Raw genomic sequence first — 23,188 nt, 5'->3', positions numbered from 1 at the left:
GCGGTGTGAAGATTAATATTATTATTCAGTGCGGAGCACTTTTCGCCCGACTTCGTGCGGAACTTCTCGTGATGCGACGACCAGAAAGAGGAAGAAGGGCTATGGGAGAGTATGACAGAGATCGGAATTCTATCTTTCTGGACATAATAAAAATATTGTTGATTCAGCAACTGTTATGTGGTTCCTTCATTTTACAAACTGACTCGGATTTGCGGCTCCCCCCGCCCCCGGCCCATCCGCTAGATGTTTGTTGCTTCAGAGAGATAGAGAGATATGGATCAATACCTTCTTAACTTATATACGGTTAGCTCAGGACTGAAAGCTCAAAGCTCAACTGCGGCGTCATTCAGCCCATACAACGGTGCTCCGCGCTTTTAAGGGGCTCCGGAACGCCCTATACTTGCAATGTTAAAATAACGCTTATAAATTACATCTTTCCTCACAAAGTATTTGAGGTAGGAAGTTGAACTTTTTACAGATTATTTATTGGAATATGGGCTACAACTTAACACAGGGATTTTACAAAATTTTAGTTCAGTTATTAAAGATGATTTTTTTTTCAATTGTAATGAAAATTCACAACATTTTTTTGCAATTTTTTATTTATATATTCAAAAATATACAGTTTTTTGGAAAAAGGCTGTGTTAAATTATGCAGAAGGTACTGTGTAACATTTACTGAAAGTTTGAAACAAATATGTTTGGAAGATCCTTAGAAAACATGTAATTAGTATGAGAAAATAAAAGTTTTGGGAATCGAGCGACAAAGATTGGATTAACTTTTTAGTGCATTCCAGGTCCATAGGATGGATTATCTTCATCCTCTGCAAACTCCTCCTCCAGCTTCCTCTTGTTCCTCCTCCTGTTTACTCTTGCTTGTATTTCTAGACTCTTTACAGCCCTGTCTGCAGCCCGAAGGCGTTCCTTGTCTAAAGCAAGCATCGCTCGTACCATGTTAGAACCTATCTTCATTCCCATATTTCTAAATACCTTGCACCTTACAATGTTGCCATCATTGAAAGTCGCAACAGCATCATACACACCAAAGTGAAGTGTTTCTATTCCAACAAATACAGTCTTGGGGATTCTCGACCATATAACACTATTTACACTTTCATTGGGGTTTTGAGTTTTTCCGTGAATACACTTTTTCAACAGTTCAGGTGCTGCTAAGTCTCTGAAAATAGGTTTTATCACCTCCATTATTGCATGAGGCAGACTATGCTTATGAGTGTGCACTTCACCAGTTAGCAATCCTTTGTTATATTTACACCAACTGTCTTCTTCTTTGGGACACAAGCTATGTTGGGGATTTTCATCGTCTTTATTGTTTACAGTAATAACACATACCTTTGGCTTTCCAACATTTCTTCTTTTCTTAAAAGCCTTCAGAGGATTTCTAATAACCTTACTTTTACTCATTATTATACTTCAACAAAACAGAGACTCAAGAAACAGAATTAATTACGAATATTTTCGAGATAACGACAGAGTAAATAAACATGAAACACTCGACAATCACACCAGCGATATATATTGAACCATCACAGGTTAGCCACAACACATACTTTATCTCACATCACTAAAATGTACCTGATGAACACGGACGTTAATAATAACACCATTTGACAGCAGTTTAACAGCGCCACAGTGGGTCACGCCCATGTAGAACACATTTAAAAAAAATTTTAAAATAGTTGTAGTCTTCGGAATTGAATAAATTATATATCTATTAAAAGGTAATAGTCTGCAGATTCAGAAAACGCAAAAAAGTAAAAATTGAACTTTTCATGATTTTGAGCCTTTCCGGAGCCCCTTAACAGTATTTGCATTGTAGTGGATGCCTATCGTTGATTCTGCTAGTAGCCTGTTTCTCTGCCTAGGGGTTTTCGTTCTGCTGTTCCACTCAGCGTCTGTATTGTCACCACTTCTACCTTCCCTGTACACGTTTACAACACATTTTTTACCAAGTTTTACGTCAGCTATATAACTACATAAAAACACGATGATACTAGCACGAAATCAATAACTTACCGTTGATCTGTAATCGAGGTCATGGGACTATTTTTCTCGTGACAACAAACGCACTACTCTGGTCCGTCACGCCATACACCCGCTCATAGGTGGAAACTACCACGGCAAACATCATAGACCTGCGATATAAACTGCTCTTCCAAACGAACAAACATATGAGTCTTGTGATGCAGAATCACTGGAGGTGAGGTCCTAGAATATAGCTACACAAAGGTAAGAACAAAAGAACTGATTAAAGAAATTCTAGAAACCTATCTCACCAGGTTTAACTTCCTGGAATTCCAGTATAAACTCCTCAAGGCAACAATGAACGATGGAACTAACGCATTACTGGACAGCTGATGATAAAATACAGCCAATAGAGATAGGAGCAAATTATATTCCCAATGGTGGTTTTCCTTGTAGGTTTTTCAGTAAATGTCGCGATGTGACTATTCAGAGACCAGAATAAAAGAGGTCAAAACACGAAAGAAAGATCGTTAAACCCCAACAAAAAACAATTACAAGCATTCTTAAGCAATGAGTGCACCACTGCAGCAGAGATTCAAAACTTTTTTTTAAAAAAATTCTCGTAGTTTCTCCTCTTCAGGCATTGAAGAAATTAGTTTCTAAATTCGCGTCAAACGAAACAATTTCTAAACAGGCCTATTTTACATATTCGGATTTTTATTTCTATCTTTATTTTATTGCAGGTGAATTTCTTTTGAATGTCATCTAATTTTCAGTAGCACCCTATGTGTCGGATATAAAACAAATGCCTCTCGTGTAGTATTAACTCACCGGGTGAGATAGAAAGATTTATTTTCTTTTATTTGATGACGTTGGGCGTTTACTATGCGATATCATCTGCCCTGTTTATAATATATTTAATGAATAAACCATTTCGACTGGACGTGAAATGTGTCCTCGCCCACGGTGTCCTATCTGTTCAAACACGATATGACGCCGGCGAATGTACAAAGAAGGGATGCGACATTAGCGAGGTAGTAAATTGTCCTCACCTTGCGATATTCAAAACTGTGCTACATTCTTCCGAACCAGGCGTGGGAGGAACAAAAAATGCTAGCGACTGCGAAGCATAAATCGACCTCTTCCAGCACATTGAGCGGAGATGCTTAATCGCGCTCGAAATGATATTAATGTGCTGGAAGAACTGATCTTCGCTCCCTTGTCAGTACGCCGTCCTTCCTTCGGTTCCGAAATTTGAGCCTGCGCTCTTCGCACTGGCAGAAGAGTTAAGGGAGAGGGGGTGAGGGAAAAGGGGGAGGTAACATTTACCGATAGTCGTGGCCGCTGCTCCCGTGATTAATGGGGGTGGAACGTTTGTTTGCTGCGGCGCATCTCCCGGACCCGTGTGTAGGGTGGGGGCTGGAGGAGAGGAACTCAGGGGAAAGGATACTACAGAGCTGGTGTTGAAGGCCAGGCGGGAGAGAGTCCGTTCTTATAAAGTGATCCAGCAGGTACTGACACGCGTATAGCTGGCGCCCGGTTCTTAATCGACTACTGATCAGGACATGGGATCCCTGTTGAATGAATTTTGCTCCAAATTATACACTGTGTTCGGAAATTCCCGATACAAACTTCTAGAACTTGTAGAGGTGAGTGAGAACATAATATTTTGAATATGGACCGATGTCCGGAAACGTACTGTTTCTCTATGACTACCTTTATACAGACGGTCATGGGACTGAGTCTGCAATACAGAATGTCGAATCAAAACACGATTCAATCGTCTAAATTTTAAATTGTTATTTTAGTGAGCAATCAGCTTCGGCGTTATATTACGTCATCTTCAGGCCCCCTGACCGACGTGTAAGAACATTTCCACGTCTGGTACAGTCAAAATATTGGACAGCATTCAATGACTGGACCAGACGTGGGAATCTTCTTACAAGTCGGTCAGGGGCTCTGAAGATAGCGTAGTATATCGCCGAAACTAGTTGCTCACTAAATTAACAATTGGAAATTTAGAGGCTGAAAGATCCTAACGAAATAGTTAAACGGAGACGTTAATGTGACATTTACCATGGCATCCAGGGCAAGCTGATATGGCAATTGAGAAAGTGTAGATGATTAGAAGGAAAAGTTGTTGGGTGTATTAGAGCTGTAGAGTTTGAAAGATCGCCAAAGGATAGAGGGAGACATTAGCTCAGAGAAATACAGCGAAAACCAGGTGAAATACCGATTTTAGTAAAAACAATGTGCACTGTACGTCGACAACTTATTACGCCTGTACTCCGCAAAGTGTTGTGAAGGGTTAGGCAAAGAATTATTTTGTTATGCGTATCAAGATCTCATCCATCTTTATTTATAGTGTGTGCGTGCTGTCGTCTCTCTACAGCATTCTGGAAATTTATACACTGAAGAAGAAAAGAAACTGGTACAGCTGCCTAATATCTGTAGGGCCCTCGCGAGTAGGCAGAGGTGCCGCAACATGACGTGTCTTGGACTAAGCTAACGTCTGAAGTAAAGCTGGACGGATTCGACACCATGAATCCTGCAGGGCTGCCAATAAATCCGTAAGAGTACGAGGGGGTGGAGATCTCTTCTGAACAGCACGTTGCAAGGCTTCCCAGATATGCTTCGTAATGTTCACGTATGGGGAGCTTAGTGGCCAGAGCAAGTGTTTAAACTCAGAAGAGTGTTCCTGCAGCCACTATGTAGCAATTCTCGACGTGTGGGGTGTCGCACTGTCATGCTGGAATTGTCCAAGTCCGTAGGAATGCGCAATGGACATGAATGGATACAGGTGATCAGACAGGATGCTTACGTACGTGTCACCTGTCAGAGTCGTATCTAGACGTATCAGGGTTCCCATATCACTCCAACTGGGCTTGCCCCACACCATTACAGAGCCTCCACCAGCTTCAACAGCCTCTGCTGACATGCATGGTTCATGGATTCATGAGGTTGTCTCCATACCCGTACACGTCCATCCACTCGATACAACTCGAAACGAGACTCGTCGGACCAGGCGACATATTTCCAGTCATCAATGACCATTGTCGGTATTGACGGGTCCAGATGAGGCGTAAAACTTCGTGTCGTGCAGTCATCAAGGGTACACGAGTCGGCCTTCCGCTCCGAAAGCCAAGATCGATGATGTTTCGTTGAATGGTTCACATGCGGACACTTGATCACGGAACAGTATCAACCTCCGCTTTTCTGCTGTCTGGCCACATGTCGGGCGACAGTCGTCTGCCATCCAACAGGAAATAGCTTGGTAGAAAGCAACGGTTACCGAAGAAACGGGTGGGACGACGTTTTAGCCCTTCTGATGACTGTCTCCACTTAATGTGTATACGGGATGATGTCCCTCCTACTCATGATGTGCTGTCCTCTGACACTCTCACACCAGACTCCGCGACGTTTCTCCCCACCACAGTTTTCCAGTCAGCAGTCACCTAGGGACACAAACCTTCCCAGCCTGGTTGTGATGTGGTATCCACCGTTTCTGTTTCTCAAGCTAGCAGACTTCTGTCTCCTGGGCGGACGACATCGATGCTGCGGATGGACGCCAATAGTAAGGTGCTGGGACTCCCAAAACATTTAATATGAAACTGATAAGCAAATTAATTAAATTGACAAATTAATTATCCCCCACCGACCCTCACCTCCATCTCTATTCCCACCCCAGATGACGTCATGCGTTTCCCTCAGCGTGCACGTCGGTCCCCACCCTGTCCCCCTTCCCATCCCTCCACCTCCCCCTCCCCTACCTACCCTATTTATAGGAATTTTGAAATTTGCTTGGGATTTCTTTGTTCCAGGCTTCGCTGACCTCTCCCCCACCCCTCTGGGAATTGGTGGGAAGTAAGAAATGACAGTGTCCTTTCCGGGAGTCAAACCCCAGTTCTTCTGGACAGAAAGCCCAGATGCAGCTCCCAACAAATGGGAACTGTCCAGATGAAGGAGAGGGAGGTTACGTTAGTGTACTTCACATATTTTGGCTGGAAAACTGAAGTAAAGATCGGTCTTAATTGCGTAACTCACCATAAAAATTGGTCATAAAACACAAGTATATGCATAGCGATACACAAGCAGTGCCTAAAATCGGAATACAGCTAAAAACATGACGACACCATACAACCCGTGTTATCCTGCTGGGAAAAAAGTTCACTCTGCCACTCAAAACTAGTGGCAGATGTATTCAAAAATAAAATATGGCGTTTCAGTCTTCGATCGCTATACTTTATTTTCAATTACCGGTTTCGGGCTAGCTGCCCATCTTCAGACCATATATTGTAGTTACAGAGTAACTTGTCCGTACAGAACAGTCGGTTCGCTGTCATAAGTAAAGTAAATTGATTGAAATTTACACTCGGTTCGCTGTCATAAGTAAAGTAAATTGATTGAAATTTACTTTACTTATGACAGCGAACCGAATGTTCTGTACGGACAAGTTACTCTGTAACTACAATATATGATCTGAAGATGGGCAGCTAGCCCGAAACCGGTAATTGAAAATAAAGTATAGCGATCGAAGACTGAAACGCCATATTTTATTAATGAACGATCGCGGAATTCCCATTCAGACAATTATGTCTAGTTTTGATAAAGATGTATTCAAACTCTAAAAAAATGGTTCAAATGGCTCTGAGTACTATGGGACTTAACTCCTAAGGTCATCAGTCCCCTAGAACTTAGAACTACTTAAACCTAACTAACCTAAGGACATCACACACATCCATGCCCGAGGCAGGATTTGAACCTGCGTCCGTGGCGGTCTATTCAAACTCTAGTCGATCTGAAGTCAATAGACGCTACCAGAATTGATGGAAAATGCTTCACTGTTCTAATTACGTATCGAAATTGTCATGATAGAAAGCAGCATTTATAATCAACAGGTCGCATGTATTGGGGAAAACCACCGTCCCAAACGATTGCAACCTGAGAAGAGGACAGCAGTTGAATGTGCGTTCTGATCGATCTACGGTCAGTAACTAACGAGATTATAGGCTTTCCTATCTTCCCTCAACCCTCCCCCTCCCTGCCTCCCTCCTTTCGCCTAGGGGGGAGGGGGGACACACAAACCTTTTCAAATGGCCAACTGGTAACGTACATTGGGCATTTCTCTGCGGCAAAGTGCCACTGCCCAGCAGACGAGTGCAAGGTCGCCGGTTGCATGTGGCCCACCTTAGGGTGACAGTCCAAGCATCGGCTCTTTGCTAACACAAAAGGATGTAACGCTCACTACATATTGTGAGTTAAACGACGATAATAATATGTAGCCATTTGAACCATTTTGAACCATCCCAAATAAATAAAGTACGCTAACCTAACCTTGCTTTCCTGCATCTGGACAGTTTCCACATGTTGGGGGATGCACTTGAGTTTTCTGTCGAGAAGAACCGGTGTTTGAATCCTGGACAGGGCCCTGACATTTTTAATTTCTTCTGTGAGACGGTTGGGCCTCGCTTCCAGGATCCCAGTATGCATTGATCACGGATGGCGATTTAACCGAGGCAACCGAAGACCGACTGCCACGTCACTCTCTATGTACGAAGTTAGCAGCACTTGTCCAGTGCCTCAACTTCGTGGATTCTTGGAAGCATTTTCATGGAGAGCGTCTGGGGTCTCCCCATTTCACTAGCCATCCTGCCAGTCGTCCCGAAGGTGTTTAAATATCCTGCAATATTGTCGGTGGGACACAGCCTGCTGAAACCTGTAACATTATGATCTCTGACCATGATGCCTATATCTGTCCCATCTATCTCTGCTGGCAAAAGGTGTGGCGCGGTCGGCGGTCATGGAAACGGAACACTATCCATCTTACTTCATCCGACTGCCAGCTGCTCATCGATACAGCCTGTCATCGATGCCACTGTGCATATCAGTGTGCCCTGTCATGGTGGGTACTGTGTGCAAAGGCTGCCCTCTGCAGGGCATTGATTGGTTACGGAAGGAAAGTCGTGTTGTGGCGAAGATGAACTCAGGGTTTCTTCTTCACCGTTCTCTGGGAATGTTCTATGATGCTGTATTCACCAGAGAATCTGACGATGATGATTTGAACCAAGGCGCAGCCCACTGTCCTCTCTCGATGCCAACTTGAAGGTGCTATGGTCAGGGTGCGCACATACGATGGGTTAGTGCAGGAGCATCCCTCCATGTACTATGTGATAACAGAACAGCGCCACTGTCTGATGACTGACTAATGCCGCTAACATGCAGTGGACCATGGATGGCACCCCTGTACCATGGGAAGGTGGGGCCACGCACCCAACCTTAAACAGAAAGTTGTGGTAAACGTACAAAACCAAAACCACCAAACGGCGGCCGGACGTAGTAATACCTCCCGGCCCTCACAGGCGAAGTTACGCAAGAGAGCGAGACAAATGCCTCAGTTTCCCCCCCGGAGCCAAGTGCGTGGACGAATACGTATATGCCAAGTTAACATAGAAGGATACACGAGGACAAAAGGAGACATCCTCACAAAGCTACTAACAGAAGAAAAAATTGATGTGCTGACCTTGCAGGAAACACATCTATCAGAAGAAAATATCTCGAGACTTCTAATACCAGGCTATGAAATTGTGGGCTATAAAGCCCATAATAAACACGGTATTGCAACACTGATCAAGAAAGAACTGGTTGATAATATTGAGGAAACTATGCACCACGATTTTGCCGTGGGAATCAAACTAAACGATATGACTGTGTATAACGTGTACAAGCCACCTTCAGAAAAATGGGAACAACCTGTTTTACCTAACCCACAACACCCTGCAGTCATAATTGGCGATTTTAACTCCCACCACCCCAGATGGGGCTATCAGTCTTGCGACAAAGAAGGACTCATGCTGGCAGACTGGGCAGATATAAATAATTATACATTAATATACGATGCAAAATATACCCCCACCTTCTGTTCAGGAGCGTGGGGCACAACATCAACGCCCGATCTTTGTTTTGTCTCATCTGGAGAAACTGGAATAGCACTTCCGTCTAAGAGAACTGTACTGAGCCGTATTCCTCGGAGCCAACACAGACCAGTTATTATAGACCTTGGGATCCAAATACCAGTAATAAAGAGCCCCCCTATAGCCCGCTGGAACCTCAGGAAGGCTAACTGGGTTAAGTTTAAAGATACCATTGAAAATAATGTAAACAGAATTCCCCCAATTCCAGAAAATTACGACAGATTTACGAAGTTAATTATTAAAGCGGCACATAACTCAATACCAAGAGGAGCGCGGAAAGAATACATCCCATGCTGGACAAAGGAGTGCGAACAACTACTCGATGAATATAACAAAACAGAGAATCCAGAATTAGGAGAACCGCTCATAAGAGCTATGGACGAGGAACGCAAACAGAGATGGCAAAAGCGGATGGAACAAATGGACTTTACGCACTCCTCACAGAAGAGCTGGAGTCTACTGAGGAAACTTGGCGGAGCACAATTCAAGGGACGGAACATCAATAATAAAATGACCCCTAACAAGATATGCTCTTCTATACTACAAACATCCAGAATCCATGCCTCCGCCTCGAAGAAAAAAGAACTGCACCAACTGATGAACGAAGAGCTAGATGCAAGCGAGGAGGAAGCAGGTTTAGCAAACTGGGTAACACAAGAAGAGATAAATATAGCACTAAAGAAAATGTCACCTGGTAAAGCAGCTGGCTGCGACGGCCTTCTTCCAGAATTCTTGAAGAACTTCGGGCCAAAGGGAAGAGCATGGCTGTCTTCTCTTTTCTCTAATATCATAGATACCAGCCGGTTACCAAAGCAATGGAAAAACGCACAAGTCATAGCCATCCAGAAACCAGGGAAAACAGGAGAGAATGCTAAAGATTATAGACCGATATCTTTATTGTGCACCACTTACAAGCTGTTTGAACGAGTCATCCTAGGCAGAATAGAAAGTAAAATAGAAGCTGCTCTTCCCCCAGAGCAAGGCGGTTTTCGAAAAGGAAGAGATTGTTGCGACCAAGTTCTCGCCCTAACCACTTTCATTGAAAGAGGTTACCAAAACAAAAAGAAAACGGGCATGGTATTATTAGATCTCACGTCAGCATACGACACCGTATGGACAAAAGGGATACTGTATAAACTGTCAAAAGTCGTGAAATGCAAGAAGATCATAGATCTAGTCAGAAATATGTTGATAAACAGGAGATTCAAGGTATCTCTGAATGGGAAAACAAGCAGCTACAGGACACTACAAAATGGCCTCCCCCAAGGGTCTGTGCTGGCTCCATGCCTTTTCAATTTATACATAGCGGACATCCCAAACCTGGAATCTCGTTCTTTTATATATGCAGATGACATCGCTATCGCGGCTCACGCCAACACTTTCGAAGAATTGGAAGAAATTTTAAACAGGGATCTGGAACGACTACAACAATATTATGACAACTGGCACCTCAAAGTAAATCCGACTAAATCCGTGGCATCAATAATGCACTTGTGTAGCAAAGATGCAAATCGTGAGCTAAAAGTGCAAATAAAAGGTAAATTGTTGAAAAACGATAGAACGCCAAAATACCTGGGTGTTAAGCTAGATCGCACTCTCACATATAAGAGCCACCTGTACGAAGTCGCCCAAAAAATGAAAACAAGAAACAACATCATAATGAAACTGGCAGGAACAACCTGGGGATGTTCCACTGAAACTCTACGCACATCAGCACTGGCACTTCTGTATAGTGTAGCGGAATATTGCGCACCCGTCTGGGCCCGCAGTAGGCATGTCAGATATATTGATGTGCAACTTAACGAGGCAATGAGGCTCATAACAGGAACAGTAAGACCCACCCCGAAACCTTGGCTGCCCGTCCTTGCCAATATCGAACCACCCTCGATTAGACGTGAAAGAGCAATCCAGAGGTACAAAGAAAAGTTCAGGGACCTACCTCCTCCCCCTGACAGATTGATGTCAAGAAATCCCTTCTGGAAAGAACTCAAACAACAGATTGATATCGATAACCTGTGGAAACAGCAATGGCAGGAAAGCAAAGTGAATAACAGTTTCCTTATTGAGGACCCATCTCAACGAGTTCCAGGCTTCCAACTCCAACGTAGAGTGTGGGTAACTCTAAATCGTCTGCGGACAGGTGTTGGTCGGTGCGGATATTTGTTGAAAAAGTGGGGTTTCTCCCAGGACCCCAATTGTGAGTGCGGAGAGATTCAAACCATGCAGCATATAGTTGAGTGCGACGTACACGGACTTAAGGGAGGAAATCTGATGGACATACATGTGATAAGTGACCAAGCACTTTTGTGGCTGGAAACCCTGAAAATTTTATTGTAAATCATTGTTAATGTTAATTTAAATTTTTATGTTGATGTTTGTAAGTGTATCACGCTTTGCCTGTAGCTGAACGAGAAATAAATAACCAAAGCCACCAGCACACGGTGGGACACGGATGGCGTAATGAAGAGTGCCTGTACCAAGTGGAAAATACAGGACACCAAATATACGATACATATGGTGTCCGTTGCAGAAGACCGAATACTGATATGCATTGTGGCATCGATGACAGGCTGTCTCGATGAGCAGCTGGCAGTCGGACGAAGTATGATGGACTTACAGTCGATAATGGACGGCGTTTAGATGCTCGACGAAATATGGGCTCTTCCCTACAGGGACATAATGTTGCGCTGAACTCTACACAACATCACTACCCCGCAATAATTGCAGAGATTTCCTGATTTTTCTTCGGCTGAGGTCCTGGGGCTGCGACAACGGATCTGCTTGACGATGTCTCAGGAGGCGAAGCCCATGACGCTATCAAGGCGGTTTCTATGAACAAGAATTTTATTGGACATTCGTCCTCTACTGCTGCCAGAGTGGACGGAAATTTATCCAGACCTTACGTCGCCTACCATGCAGATACCCAACGATTCCTTGACGGTCTAGGCATTCCCATCCACGAACCTCAGGTTACATCACAGGTATCTGATTTTCACCTCTTGATGTCGTTAAACTGCGATACGAAGATCTTTACTCAGCTCTTGGCAGCATGGCTTAAACGCACGGCCGAGAGGTTCTAGGCGCTACAGTCTGGAACCGCGCGACCGCTACGGTCGCAGGTTCGAATCCTGTCTTGGGCATGGATGTGTGTGATGTCCTTAGGTTAGTTAGGTTTCAGTAGTTCTAAGTTCTAGGGAACTGATGACCTCAGAAGTTAAGTCCCATAGTGCTCAGAGCCATTTGAACCATTTAAGCGCACGGCCTGATACATGATTTCCCCTGATCTAAACCTTTTGGGCAGTGCACATAACATCTGCACTTCCCTCTGCGACCATCGAGACATAATCGTCCTTGCTCAGGCTTGTCGTGTGTCTGAGCCTTTGACCACTTTGTAGCTGGGCTTTTTCTCGGATTGATTAGGACTATCTGGAAGGGGTGCTACACAATATGGCATCCACTGAAACTACTGTCGATCTCGTAATGCGTCTCCTTCATGGAGTCACGTCGTGTGTATCCTACAATGTCCGTCTCCCTCCTCTTACCTTGATCAATGGTTGGGTGTATCTAGGCTCCCCGCTATCTGCACTGTTGTATGCTTTCGCCATTGAACCATTGCTCTGCACCCTCCATCAACGCCAGTCTAGGATGTCTCTCGGTGACCATGTCTTTTGCTGCATTGCTTGTGTGGACGATCTCGTTCTTCGTAGGGTATGGTTACATGTGGGGGGCTTCCTAAGGACAGCGATGGTCCATTGTGTTTAGCTGCTACTGTCTGATGCTTAATACTCGATATTACTGGTGTATCTGCGGCGCACGATTACCCTCAACTGCAGGCGACTGCTGTCCCAATCACGAGCTGGGCTCCAAGATCATCCTTATCGTGCACTCGGTCTTCTGCAACAGACAGAATATGTTGAAGTACACTTGTTGTTGTTGTGGTCTTCAGTCCTGAGACTGGTTAGATGCAACTCTCCACGCTACTTTATCCTGTGCAAGCCTCTTCATCTCCCAGTACGTACTGCAGCCTACATCCTTCTGAATCTGCTTAGTGTATTCATCTCTTGGTCTCCCTCTACGATTTTTACCCTCCACGCTGCCCTCCAGTACTAAATTGGTGATCCCTTGATGCCTCAGAACATGTCCTACCAACCGATCCCTGCTTCTAGTCACGTTGTGCCACAAACTCCTCTTCTCCCCAATCCTATTCAGTACCTCCTCATTAGTTATGTGATCTACCCATCTAATCTTCAGCATTCTTCTGTAGCACCACATTTCGAAAGCTTCTATTCTCTTCTTGTCCAAACTAGTTATCGTCCATGTTTCACTTCCATACATGGCTACACTCCATACATATACTTTCAGAAACGACTTCCTGACACTTAAATCTATTCTCGATGTTAACAAACTTCTCTTCTTCAGAAACGCTTTCCTTGCCATTGCCAGTCTACATTTTATATCCTCTCTACTTCGACCATCATCAGTTATTTTGCTCCCCAAATAGCAAAACTCCTTTACTACTTTAAGTGTCTCATTTTCTAATCTAATTCCCTCAGCATCACCCGACTTAATTCGACTAATTCCATTATCCTCGCTTTGCTTTTGTTGATGTTCATCTTATATCCTCCCTTCAAGACACTGTCCGTTCCATTCAACTGCTCTTCCAAGTCCTTTTCTTCTCCATGGATTTTAATACCTACTCCGAATTTTTCTTTTGTTTCCTTTACTGCTTGCTCAATATACAGATTGAACAACATATGGGAGAGGCTACAACCCTGTATCACTCCCTTCCCAACCACTGCTTCCCTTTCATGTCGCTCGACTCTTATAACTGCCATCTGGTTTCTGTACAAATTGTAAATAGCCTTTCGCTCCCTGTAGTTTACCCCTGCCACCTTCAGAATTTGAAAGAGAGTATTCCAGTCAACATTGTCAAAAGCTTTCTCTAAGTCTACAAATGCTAGAAACGTAGGTTTGCCTTTTCTTAATCTAGCTTCTAAAATAAGTCGTAGGGTCAGTATTGCCTCACGTGTTCCAACATTTCTACGGAATCCAAACTGATCTTGTCCGACGTCGGCTTCTTCTAGTTTTTCCACTCGTCTGTAAAGAATTCGCGTTAGTATTTTGCAGCTGTTACTTGTTAAACTGATAGTTCGGTAATTTTCGCATCTGTCAACGCCTGCTTTCTTTGGGACTGGAATTATTATATTCTTCTTGAAGCCTGAGGATATTTCGCCTGTCTCATACATTTTGCTCACCAGATGGTAGAGTTTCGTCAGGACTGGGTCTCCCAAGGCTGTCAGTAGTTCTAATGGAATGTTGTCTAATCCTGGGGTCTTGTTTCGACTTAGGTCTTTCAGTGCTCTATCAACTTGTTCACGCAGTATCATATCTCCTATTTCATCTTCATCTACATCCTATTCCATTTCCATATTATTGCCCTCAAGTACATCGCCCTTGCATAGCCTCTCTATATACTCCTTCCACCTTTCTGCTTTCCCTTCTTTGTTTAGAACTGGGTTTACATCTGAGCTCTTCATATTCATACAAGTAGTTCACTTTTCTCCAAAGGTCTCCTTAATTTTCCTGTAGGCATTATCTATCTTACTCCTACTGAGATAAGCCTCTACATCCTTACACTTGTCCTCTAGCCATGCCTGCTTAACCATTTTGCACTTCCTATCGATCTCATTTTTGAGATGTTTGTATTCCTTTTTGCCTGATTCATTTACTGCATTTTTATGTTTTCTCCTTTCATCAATTAAATTCAGTATTTCCTCTGTCACCCAAGGATTTCTAATAGCCCTCGTCTTTTTACCTACTTGATCCTCTGCTGCCTTCACTACTTCATCCCTCAAAGCTACCCATTCTTCTTCCACTGTATTTCTTTCCCCCATTCCTGTCAATTGTTCCCTAATGCTCTCCCTGAAACTCTGTACAACCTCTGGTTTAGTCAGTTTATCCAGGTCCCATCTCCTTAAATTCCCACCTTTTTGCAGTTTCTTCAGTTTTAATCTACAACTCATAACCAATAGATTGTGGTCAGAGTCCACATCTGCCCCTGGAAATGTCTTACAATTTAAAACCTGGTTCCTAAATCTCTGTCTTACCATTATAAAATCTATCTGAAACCTGTCAGTATCTACAGTCTGCTTCCCTGTATACAACCTTCTTTTATGATTCTTGAACCAAGTTTTAGCTATGATTAAGTTGTGCTCTGTGCAAAATTCTACCAGGCGACTTCCTCTTTCAATTCTTCCCCCAATCCATATTCACCTACTACGTTTCCTTCTCTTCCTTTTCGTACTATCGAATTCCAGAGACCCATGACTATTAAATTTTAGTGTCCCTTCACTACCTGAATAATTTCTTTTATCTCATCATACATTTCACCAATTTCTTCGTCATCTGCAGACCTAGTTGGCATATAGACTTGTACTACTGTCGTAGGCGTGGGCTTCGTGTCTATCTTGGCCACAATAATGGGTTCACTATGCTCTTTGTAGTAGCTTACCTGAACTCCTATTTTTTTTATTCATTATTAAACCTGCTCCTGCATTATCTCTATTTGATTTTGTATTTATAACCCTGTATTCACCTAACCATAAGTCTTGTTCCTCCTGCCACCGAACTTCGCTAATTCTCACTATATCTAACTTTAACCTATCCATTTCCCTTTTTAAATTTTCTAATCTATCCGCCCGATTAAGGGATCTGACATTCCACGCTCCGATCCGTAGAACGCCAGTTTTCTTTCTCCTGATAACGACGTCCTCCTGAGTAGTCCCCGCCCGGAGATCCAAATGGGGGACTATTTTACCTCCGGAATATTTTACCCAAGAGGACGCCATCATCATTTATCCATACAGTAGAACTGCATGCCCTCGGGAAAAATTACGGCCGTAGTTTCCCCTTGCTTTCAGCCGTTCGCAGTACCAGCACAGCCATACCGTTTTGGTTAGTGTTACAAGGCCAGATCAGTCAATCATCAAGACTGTTGTCCCTGCAACTACTGAAAAGGCTGCTGCCCCTCTTCAGGAACCATACGTTTGTCTGGCCTCTCAACAGATACCCCTCCGTTGTGGTTGCACCTACGGTACGGCTATCTGTATCGCTGAGGCACGCTAGCCTCCCCACCAACGGCAAGGTCTATGGTTCATGGGGGGGGGGGGGGGGGAGGATTATTTGCATAAGCAAACAAAAAAGTTTGAGGAAGAAATGTCTGAATGGATCGAGGTAAAATCGGGGGAAATTCAAACGGAGGTTACTGAGGCTGTCAATACTGCCGTACAACAATGTAGACTTCATGCCTCACAGTCGAAAGAATCAGATTTCGTGAGTAAGTTTAAAGAAGAATTTAATATAATTAAAGATAAAGTAATGTCTGAATTACCCATGTGGCAGGAGAGTGTAGATAAACCGTTAACTACAAGTAATAGTCCCGTAAGTCACCCTTATTACAGAGATGAAATGTATGAAGGTAGTTGTCCACCGGTATCACCTGACCGGAATCGTAATTGTACGGTGAATGGAATGGTAATGAACACTAATTATAAGGAGAAATGGGGTAACGAGAGATGCTGTACAGATAGGGGCGCTGTAGAGTCAGCTAAAATAGAACACAGTATTTCTAAGTCAAGACAATTTCAGATATTTTCTAATGAGCGTAACTGGATACACCCTATGGTGTTCATAAATAGTTTTAAAATTGTATTTCCCTGTTCCTGGAGGGAACGGGACAAAATACAGTTTATTGTGTCTAAAACCAGTGGAGAAGTAGCGTTGTGGGCGTCTGAAATCGCTGAAAAGTGTCGCTCATGTCACGAATTTGAACAATTATTTGTAGCAAAGCACAGGTCAAAGAGTAAACAAGATAGGTTACGAAATCAGATCTATACGCCTGAGTATTTCAACCCGAAAAAAGGCACGCTTAGGAGATATTTTGATAAATATATTAACAAAACACGTTATTGGAACAATCCTATGAGCCCTTGTGATGTGCTAACAATATTAACGGGGAAGTTGCCCATACATTTACGTGAGAAATTAATTAATGTGCCCGTAGATGATGTAGATCATTTTTTAGCTGTTACTGATTCGTTAGATGTTATAATGGAAGATGCTAAAAGCATGAGAGATCATTACGGCAATAATGGAAATGTGATTATCATACTAACTGAGATAACGCTAATGAAAATCCAAAGAGTAATGTAAATTATGCTAAGCGAAACAGGACGGAGAATTATTACGAGCGTAATAATAATCATAATGCAATGGAAAAGAGACATTTCATGCCAAATGGGAATAATGTAATGGGAAAAAACGACGATAGGAGTTACCGATATGAGCGAGATAATCGTGATGTTTCACGTACACAGATGAATAATATGGAAGGAGCGGAGCGAAAAAGAAAGCTTGAAGAACATTGTATTGGGAACAAGACAACGTACGAACGCGATAGAAATTGGGAAAGTCAACGAAATGCACGCTGGGGGGCAACGACGAACGCAATTATTGCTAATCCAGAGTATGTACCAACTCCTGTGCTCCCTAGGCAGGAAGAGCGAGGTGGTAATAATGTCTCTGATTTTCGTGGGCAAGGATCGGGGGTAAGAGTTGTGGTGCTTGATGAAAGTGGCACGGCACACAACGGCAGTAATGCAACAAACTAAAACCAGCTATTTTACGCCTTCCCGGCGTGGCTGGGGAAGTTTGGGGAGGCTCTAATGATAATAGAATAAGCGTCTTGAGATATTACTGACGGGAAGATATACTCCAGGAGTTATTGGACAATCCAGGAAAAATACAGGGTAGCTTGGTGGATGTTGTGCAGGCCGTAGTGAATGTACGGATCTGTGGCGAGGAAATTGAGATTTTGTTGGACACAGCAGTAGCTTTTAGTGTTATGAGTGTTGGGCTATATAAATACTTAATGGCTAAGGAGAAATTACCAGTTTTACCGGTGTGTAATTGTACTTTATCAGGAGCGTTGGGAACAAAGTCCGTCGTGATTAAGTCTCAAGTACAAGTGGACGTGGAAGTACAAGGAGAGCTAATAGAATTTGCCTTCTTGCTAGTTCCCCACCTGTCACTTAACTGTATCTGGGGTATTGATTTTTTGCGGGTACGAGACGCAATGCTCAACTTCGCAGGAGGTCAATGTATCTTAAGCAATCTTGGAAAGACAGTTACCATACCGTTAATCCGTAAGTTAGAGTATCAGCCGAACCTTAATAGCAAAGTAAGTTTTACCAAACGGAAAGCAAAAGTTTTGTATTTATGTCAAAATAGCTGTTTGTACTCTTTAGATTGTAATGCTGTGTCCGAGATGGGAGAATTAATTTCAACCAAGACTAACGAGTCTGAGTATTTTCTGGAAGAACAGAAAAGGGAATTAGAATCTGTACTAAATAAATTGGTGCAAGTGTTTGATGTTAAGCCAGGCGTTATCAAGGATTATGTATATCACATGGAAGTGTACCCCCACCAAACTTACTGTAAGGCAGCTTATTCCATAACGTGGGCCCAGAAGGACAGGGTGGCCGCGGAAATAAGTAAAATGTTAAATTGGGGCACAATTGAACCCTCGACTTCACCCTGTAGTAGTCCATTAGTTGTTGTGGGTAAGGCTGATGGTAGTTTGAGATTGGTGCTCGATGCACGAGAGATTAATAAAATCACTAAGCCAGTACGAACCAAACCAGAAAATCTCGAAGAATTAGTGCAGGGATTTCATGGTGCACGATATCTGACGTCTCTAGATCTGAGATCTTCATATTGGCAGACAAAATTATCTAAAGACTCTAGGAAGTATACGGCTTTTATATTCGCGGGTCGAAGTTATCAATTTAGAGTAATGCCGTTCGGACTCAACGTCAGTGGAGTGGTTTTTATAACTGCTTTGGATACGGTACTGGGGTTAGATCTGAGGAAGAGAGTAACCACATACGTGGATGACTTGCTAATTGCTACTAAGACGTGGGAAGAGCACATAGATGTTATACGAGAAGCATTGAGTCGATTTCGAGAGTATAATGTTACAGTAAACTTAGGTAAATCTAAGTTCGGAAAAGACCGAATAAAGTTTCTTGGACACATTGTCTCACCAGAAGGTATTTTACCAAATCCTAGGAAATTGGTGGCTATACGATGTTGTCCATACCCTAAAACTAAAAAGCAGTTGAAGTCCGTTTTGAGTTTAGCTTCTTTTTTTAGAAAATTTGTACCTAGTGGCTTGCTTAACAATGACTTGTTGTTGGCGATCTTAAAGAAGAATGCACCATGGAGATGGGATGAGAGCCATAGTAAAGCTTTTGACGCGATTCGCGATGCTTTGTTGAACGCTGGATTGTTGTCACACCCTGATATTAACGCAGATTTTTATATAATGACTGATGCGGCAAATTCGGGGGTGGCGCGATTCTGTTTCAGACAAAGCAGGAAGATCAATTAAATGATATAAAAATAGTAGCGTTTGCCAGTCGGACATTATCTATTTGTGAAAGAGCCTATACCACGACGGAGCTAGAAATCTTGGCCGTTGTATGGTCGTTGCATAAGTTTCGGTATGTCGTGTTCGCTAGGAAGGTTAACATATACTGTGACAACAAAGCCTTGACTTTTTTTGATGACATATAAGATCGTGCATACACGGTTGATGCGCTGGGCGTTATTATTACCGGAATACCAGATAAGCATTAAATACGTAAAGGGACAAGATAACGTGATAGCCGACGCTGCCGGCCGGTGTGGCCGAGCGGTTCTAGGCGCTACAGTCTGGAACCGCGAGACCGCTACGGTCGCAGGTTCGAATCCTACCTCGGGCATGGATGTGTGTGATGTCCTTAGGTTAGTTAGGTTTAAGTAGTTCTAAGTTCTAGGGGACTGATGACCTTGGAAGTTAAGTCCCATAGTGCTCAGAGCCATTTGAACCATCTGAACCGTAGCCGACGCTCGATCTCGTTTCCCACGGGGTAGCGACGTAAGTGGAAGAGTTGAGGATACCAATTATAATTTTAAGGTTATGGTAATATAAAATGTGCTATACAAGAAGGAAATAAGTCAACTAGGAAAAAATATGAAATGTTACAACGTCGAGATCCGATTTGGAGAGTCATTATTGATAAGTTGGAATCAGCTATATTTGAGTCTAGGTTAGATAAGTATAAGTTAGAAAATGGTGTACTTTTTCGAATGGTGATGGTCAGTCCGGTGAAATGGCGTGTATGTATTCCGGAAGGTGTTCTAAATGATCTTGCGTGTTATACTCATTTTACATGGGGACATTTCAGTGCGGATAAATGCACAGAAATTCTGAAACAACATTGCTTCGTGTTCAATACGAAACGAAAAATTCGTGAAATCCTACGACGATGTAAGCTGTGTCAAAAGGTTAAGCCTATCAATTATTCCATGAAGATTTGGCTACACCCAATCATACCTTCTCGACCGTTGGAATTGGTATCATGTGACGTAGTGGGTGCATTGCCCACATCGAAACGTAGATTTAAGTACATTGTAGCTTTTTATGATGGTTTCACTAAGTATGTCAGAATGTATCCGTTAAGAACAGCAACTGCTCGACCTATGTTAACAATATTGATTAAGGATTTTATTCCTAATGTGGGTAAACCCTTAGCTATATTAACGGATAATGCATCCTATTATACTAGTAAAACATGGAGTAAGTGCATGGAAGAACTTAACATTAAAAATATTTTTGAGTACAGATATCATGCCGAATCTTCATCCATCGAGAGACTGTTTCGTGGCCTTAACCGGTTCATGAGAACGTATCTTGAAAAAAACCATTGTAATTGAATTAATTATGTGAAAGTTTTTGAAACTATACATAATGAAATACCTCATTCCTCGACTGGTTTTGCTCCAGTTGAAGTTATGTTTCATCGAGAACCTAGTTGTAACTGGATTAAAGGTTTACCGCGTATCTTAGATAATAAGATGGACTATGCAGATGTCACTGAACACGTCCAAGTGGCTTTAAATAGAAAAGCAGAGTTAAGCAAACGCAAATATAATAAGAAGTTATCTAGAGTATGTGTTTATAAAATTTACGATAAGTTCCTGTTGAAGAAACATGTAAAGTCGTCATCTGCAATGAAGATTAACGAAAAGTGGCAACATTTGTACGCGGGTCCATTCCAAATAATCGACATCCCACATGCCGGGAGTTATTTGTTACGAGAGGTAAGTGGAGACTATAAAACAGGTGGATTGTATCCGCATAAAGACATGAAGAGATTTTATAGGTGAGCCTAATTGTGGAATTGAGAAATGTGAATGACGTTATTTAGTATAAGTACAATAGAACGTAGTATATAAGAATTTCTAATTTCTACGTATAATGCAAATGAACAAAATGAAAAAGTTCGAGGTATGTATAGTGCTTCGTTGTTATTGTGTTCGAGTAGTATATGATGTGTTCCTGATTGTCATCGTTATGAGCAACAGAAGATTTCATCGTAGTATTAGGTTTTTGAAAAAATTAGTTAATTAAGTTTATGCCTCTTTTTAAAAGTCAATATGAGGCTGTATATATGTATATGTGTATGTATGAATAAATATGTATGTTTTCATGTACCGATGAGTACATGTTTTATGTAAAAGTATAATGAGTATCGGGAAGCGTGTGTCTGGGATTTAATGTCGCGAGGTTGATGGAACTACAAAAAGTTAGTTTCTTCCTATTCTTCCATAATTAAAAAACTTATAAAATGCTATGATTACGTGTGTGCAGTACAGTGAGTGAAATACCAAACATGTAACGTGTAAAGGTTGACGTATGCTGTAACCACAGTCTAACATGACAGTCGCGGTACTCACTGCTGTAAAAGTTGTTACCTTTGATAGATGGAGCGACACTAGCGCTCCAAGAGGCGAGTAAGGTGAACATCAGACGCGTCGTAAGCATAATGTTTGTTTTGCATGCATTTCCGACGTAATTTAGGAAATATTTGAGTTATTTTCTTGCCTCCAAGAGTTTGTGTAGTATCAGAAGGCATAAATATTTTTAAAAATGATTCTAAAATAAGCGCAAGTATGGACAGAAACCATCAATCGAGTGGCAAGCTATAACACATTCGTGAAGAAATACTTGTGACGTTGGATAGAATTGCAGCTTACCTCGTTGATATCAAAAGAACATAAACACACAGATTCACACGTAAGAAGCACAGACATGTACCTCTACATGCAAAAGCGATCGACAGCTTATTTATCGTTCTGTAGGCCTACTGTTTTTGTCAATGTCGCCTGCTGCCGCAAGTACGACCTTCATCTTTATATTATTCTAAGTGGGACGAGCAGCTGCCAAATAGTGGGTGAAATATGTAGAAAACATTATAATGAGTTGATTACATTACATTTCACACAAAACCAAATATTTGAATAATTTGCAAACAATCTGTCAGTGAACAAGGTGCTAACAAAATAATGTCATCACACGAAGGAAGGAAGGAAAATTAAGTGACTAACAACAGAGTTAAATGAAATAATACCAAACATTAAGACTTCGTAAGACACGAATAACTGCACTTAATCTAACCACTTCATCGTCAAAGCAGGTCTGTGTTGACGATTCACACGAATCTGGCACTGATACATCGAGAGCTGAACTGGCTATTTCTGTGTCAGAGGACTGTTTTACAGCTTTAGATGGATTGTCGAATTTTTGTGGCAGTTTCCTCTTCATCTTCAGTTGAGGTGGCTTATTTGGGATGTCAAACAGTGTGGGTACTGCGTTCCACACGAATTTATTATTATCTGCGTCCATGAACTGGTTTTGTTCGAAATGTAGCGATCAAAACCTAATATTATTATACATTTAAACTGGGTCTTTTTTCATAAGGTCTTCTCGTCTGCTATTAACTAGCCATTCTCTGCTCCTAAAATTTTTTTTTCTCGTTATTGATTTTCAATTCCTCCCGAAGGGGGCGGGCTGGCAGCAGCTTACTACGCTGCTCTACAACCTACAGACTTTTGTTTAAAAAAGGAAGAAGAAAGAAACAAGGAAAAACAGGCGAGAAAATTGTGATTTAAAGTGTAAAATGGCGTAAAAATGCGGAAAGTTAAAACACAAAGCAAAAGGGGTTGGCAATGTTGATAAAATACACAGGAATCAGACAAGTAACATAGTAGACACACAATTAAAAAACATGGCGACAGTCTGGTTTCTGTTCGCAAGAGATAAAAAAAAAAGCACACCCAGCGACAGTATG

This window comes from Schistocerca nitens, chromosome 6, assembly GCF_023898315.1.
Source record: "Schistocerca nitens isolate TAMUIC-IGC-003100 chromosome 6, iqSchNite1.1, whole genome shotgun sequence".
Classification (NCBI taxonomy): Eukaryota; Metazoa; Arthropoda; class Insecta; order Orthoptera; family Acrididae; genus Schistocerca; species Schistocerca nitens.
This window is presented reverse-complemented; position numbering follows the sequence as displayed.